General features: G+C 47.0%; 1 pseudogene; it reads right to left on the reverse strand.

Annotated features, from left to right (window-relative positions):
- Window positions 1-3,621: 3,621 nt before the first annotated feature.
- Window positions 3,622-4,681, reverse strand: LOC134486226 (Y-linked testis-specific protein 1-like; annotated as a pseudogene).
- Between the last annotated feature and the right edge of the window lie 507 nt (window positions 4,682-5,188).

Genomic DNA, 5,188 nt, shown 5'->3' on the forward strand with positions numbered 1-5,188 from the left:
CCATTGTGGGCAAGTTCATCAGTAGTCATGTATAAAAAGAATAGCCTTTTAGGCTGTAAGAAATAGTAATGGAGCAAGCCATGGGGAGTGTGGCGGTTTGAATAAGAAAGGATCCTGCAGTCATATATTTGAATATTTAGTTAACAGGAAGTGACAGTATTTTCCAGGATTAGAAGGATTAAGAGTTGTGGCCTCACTGGAGGAAGTGGGGGTGTCGAAAAGGGTGGGGTTTGAGTTTTCAAGAGCCCCATGCTTCCCAGAGTATCTCTCTCTCTCCCTCCCTCCCTCCCTCCCCCCTCTCTCTCCCTCCCTCCCTCTCTCTCTCCCTCCCTCCATTTCTCTCTCTGTGTCTCTCTATCTCTGTGTCTGTCTCTCTCTCTCTTCTCTCTGTCTCTGTCTCTCTCTCTGTCTCTGTCTCTCTCTGTCTCTGTCTCTCTCTGTCTCTGTCTCTCTCTGTCTCTGTCTCTCTCTGTCTCTGTCTTTCTCTGTCTCTCTCTCTGTCTCTCTCTGCCTCTCTCTCTGTCTCAATCTCTGTGTCTCTGTCTCTCTCTGTCTCTGTCTCTCTCTGTCTCTGTCTCTCTCTGTCTCTGTCTCTCTGTCTCTCTGGTTCTCTGTCTCTCTCTCTCTCTCTCTCTCTCTCTCTCTCTCTCTCTCTCTCTCTCTCTCTGTCTCTCTCTGCTTACAGAGCAGTAGCTCTCTATTGCTCCAGTGTTATGCTCCCTGCCATGATGATGGACCAGACGTCTGAAACTATAAGTTATCCTCCAATTGCATGCTTTCATTATAGTAGTTGCCTTGACCATGGTGTCTCTTCACAGAAACAGAACAATGACTGAGACAGGGAGCAGGTCAACAAGCAGTGCTCCTTGTTACCGCTTCAAGCTCCTGCTCTGGTTTCCCTCAGTGATGGTCTGTAACCTGTAAGGCAAATAACCCTTTCCTCCCCAAGTTAGTTTTGATCGTGGCATTCATCACGGAGAGAAGGAAGCAAACTAGAACGTCACACGTCAGTACATGAGCAAGTCTTACCTTTAAATTAAAACAAAGTGTCTATATGTCTCTATTTGAGGTTATGAGGTAAGTGTCTGTGGCTCTACTAGAATCACTGTTTCTATAGGAAATTGTCTTACTTGGGGTTCCTATTGTTGTAAGGAAACACGGTGACCAAAGAGCAATTTAGGGAGGAAAAGGTTTCTTCAGCTTACACTTCTACGTTGCTGCTCATCACCAAAGGAAGTGGGACATGAACTCAAACAGGACAGGATCCTGGAGGCAGGAACTGAGGCAGAGGCTATGGAGTGGCACTGCTTACTGTCTTGCTCCTCATGTCTTGCTTAGCTTGCTTTCTTATAGAACCCAGGACCACCAGCCTAGGAATGGTGCCCCTCACACTGGGCTGGGCCCTCCCCCACCAATCACTAAGAAAATGCCCTACTGCTGGATCTTATGGACGCATGTTCTCAACTGAGGCGCCCTCTTCTCTGACGACTCTAGCTTGTGTCCAGTTGGCATAAAATCAGGGCGGTGGTTAGAATGTGACTGTCCCATGGGAAGTGTGGCACAAGTAGGAGGCGTGGCCATGTGGGAGTAGGTGTGGCCTTGTTGGAGGAAGCATATCACTGTGGGGGTGATATGCTTCTTCTCCAACACCATGTCTGTCTAGACGCTTCCATGATTCCTGCCTTGATGAAAATAGACTGAACTTCTGAACCTGAAAGCCTGCCCTAATTATATGTTGTACCTTGGGGTTGGGTATTTAGCTCAGTGGTAGAGCGCTTGCCTAGGAAGCGCAAGGCCCTGGGTTCAGTCCCCAGCTCCGAAAAAAAAAAAAAAACAAAAACAAAACAAAAAGTGTTGTCCCTTATAAGTTGCCTTGGTCATGGTGTCTTTTCGCAGCAATGAAACCGTCAGACAACCAGCCAGTATAAAAACCCCCAAATAGCAGAATTAATCAACGATAGAAAGTATTTTCAAGTCCTGCAGTGAGAATCTTATTCTAGAGAAGAAACAGCAATGAATGAGTCCAAGATAAGGTTGTCTCCAAAGAAACTCTTAGAGTGTAGATGTGGCTCAGGGAGACCCCATGGAGTGCACAGGGGCTTCTCAGGAGGAGAGAGCTACATGGTCAGGAACCGCAAAGCATTTTATTTTATTTTATTTTATTTTATTTTATTTTATTTTATTTTATTTTTTGGATCTTTTTTTGGGAGCTGGGGACCAAATCCAGGGCCTTGCACTTCCTAGGCAAGCGCTGTACCGCTGAGCTAAATCCCCAACCCCCGCAAACCATTTCAAAGTCACGGCAAATGGCACAGGAAAGAGCTCAGCACCTCTTCATTGGAGGCACCATCAAGAGTTCTGAGGATAAGCTTACATGTGAGTAAAAGACGGGAACTTCCGGGGGCTAGATATGGTAACAGGGCCCGCAGGTGTGTAGGAAGCCATCCAGTCGAAGGAGATCCAGGCAGGACAAGCCAGTGCAGGAGCTCTTTGTGGTCATCTAGGGACATTGAGAAGAGACCTCAAAAAATATTACAGGATGCAACAGAGTCTAACGTGCTCATGGAAGCTAAACACAGGATCCAGGTAACACCTGACAGAAGCTCACAGCCTCCTCATCTTCCCTTGTAAATTACTGTTTACTGATCATACAAAATAATGGGCTTTATGATACTTTCAGGAAACGATAGATATAAACTGAGTTTGATATTCACTACTCTTGAGTTATCCTCGTTAAAATGTCCTCCGGGGAAGCCTCCCCCTCACATCCACCTTCTGTAGTGATGGTTGGCTGTTCTTTAAGGAACCAAGGAGACCAATATGGATGCGGCCCAAATTCAACTCATTCTAGACCTTTTCTGTTCTTCCTGGTCTCCTGCTTCACTTTTTGAGAACTCCATTTGGAATTCCTGCGTCCCTCAGTGTCCTCTACTCCCTCATGTGTTCTTTAGTCTTTCTTCCACATCCCCATCAATTTAGTCTTTCTTACCCTCATCCTGGTCTCTTCTCTGCATGTGAAGGTTGGATGTATTTAAAAAGATGACTTTAGGGGCCTGGAGAGATGATTAATGGATTAAGAGCTCATCTGCTTTGAAAGAGGACGTGGATTTGATCTTTGAGCTCATGTCCAATGGCTCCCACCCACCTTTAATTCCAGCTCCAGGGGACCTGACTATTCTTGTCTCTGTGGTCTCCTGTGTTCATGCCCTGCCCCCACCCACATAATTAAAAATAATACATCTACAGATGAGAAACAGGTTTCATTAGGTTTCGTTAGTCAAACAATCCCCGACCTTCTCTGATTCTCAGTCTGCTTGGATCAGTTTATTGGGTTTCCCCTTGAGTTCCAAGACCACCTCCCTGTTCCCTCCCACTCTTTCCCCAACAGTCTGTCTCTCCCTCAAACTTCACCTCAGAGAGTCTGTCTATGTATGGCGCCTCTCCACTGCTTCCTAAACATCCATCTTTTTTCCCCCGTGCCATCCCTGCTCCTCTAAGCCTCATCTCCAGTTCTTTTCTCTCCCTAAAGACCAGACCAGCTCAGTCCTGTTTGTTTTAGTCTATGTGACATCAGAGTTACTGTTCACAGCCTTGACCCTTCCGGCTTCCTCTCCATGTTCCATGCACCACAGCCCGTCTCCTCCACCAAAGTGTGCACATACAACACGTCACATCGCACATTTTAATTTTAGAGCAAAAACAAATTCCACTGGAAAAGATACTGGGGTTGTCAAAGGCCCTTGTTTATCTAAAACACATAAAAACATTTTCCCCCCAATCCTATAAATTCCCCATCTATGTCCCCCCACTTTGTGAATTTCACCTTAACAGATCTTTTCCACCAGAGTATAAACGTAGATGTGGACGTTGCCATCAAACTTGATCAAGTACACGGAAGGCTTGCCTGGAACTTGGTAAATGACTTTGCCGATATTTTGGACCCGTCGCCTCTGGTGAACTGCACACATTGACCTGTTAAGATGTCGCTGTCAACGTCTGACTTCACCTCTGCTGGAGGAATCTCTGGAATGATACGGAGGTTACCTTCTGTGTAATCATCCAGGAGCTGGTGGATGTAAAGGGCTGGATCTTTCTCGTATGTGATGTAAAACCAGTCTTTCATGATCGGCACCTGGGCTAGGACCACCCCCCTCCAGTTGTCCTTAGAGCCATGTTTGCCCTCAATTTTATGCTCCACAGCTTGGCCAACCACGGCTCTTGCGAGATGGGCATCTTTCACGTGAGGAAAGACTTTGTGAGGCACTACTTTGTGAGGCAAGACCTTAAGCTTTAAAATCCTCTCATCGCTGTGAAGTTCCAGTCCGTAGACACAGTCAATTCCATCATACTTGACCAGATAGAGAGAGGGATTTGTTGGCAGTTGATCTAGAACGATGGCCGTCCATTGGGTGATGGGCTCATCACCTTCCTTCCATCCGTGAGAAATTCTGCAGCCCACAATGTTCCCCAGGGCCTGGGGAGAAGGCCTCCTCCTCCTCCGCTTCTGGAAGGATGGTGTGCTCATCCTCCTCAGAGACATCCTCTTCTTCTTGGCTGTAGACCTAGTGTGGTAGGTCACGGTATCCTGGTCCACTGTCTTGTGGCTATCGTTCTGTGTTCAGGCTTCATACTTGCCCGTGGCCTGGGTTAGAAGAGCTCACCTGCTTAAACCAGACACAATGCTGGTGCCTCTGTCATGTGAGTGCCTGCAAGAACAATGGGGGTGGGGTGGGGAGGGCGCTGGACCAAGGCTCTTGTCTAAGAGAACTTTGGAGCAGGTGAGGAAGGGCATGGTAAACAGGTTTGAGCATCTGAATCTAATTCTGTCAAAATCAGAAGTTCATAGGAGGGCTGGGCAATGGTGGAGCACACCTTTAATTCCAGCACTCAAGAGGCAGAGGGAGGCAGACGTCTGTGAGATCAAGGCCAGCCTGGTCTACAGAGTTAGCTCCAGGGTAGCCAAAGCTACGCACAGTAAAACCCTGTCTCAAAAATCAAAATCTAAAGTTCAAAGGGAAATGAACAACTGGTTCTCTACAGCTCAGAATAACATATTCACATACATTTCTTCAGCCCGAGGCACTTTGCCTCTGCTGAGGAACCTCTCCCTGAATGGCTAGGTCAGTGTGGGATTAAGTATCCCTGTCCCCACAAAGCAAGCAGAACAGAGAAAGGATAGCAAAGAAGC

Source organism: Rattus norvegicus, chromosome 3 (genome assembly GCF_036323735.1).
Source record: "Rattus norvegicus strain BN/NHsdMcwi chromosome 3, GRCr8, whole genome shotgun sequence".
Taxonomy (NCBI): domain Eukaryota; kingdom Metazoa; phylum Chordata; class Mammalia; order Rodentia; family Muridae; genus Rattus; species Rattus norvegicus.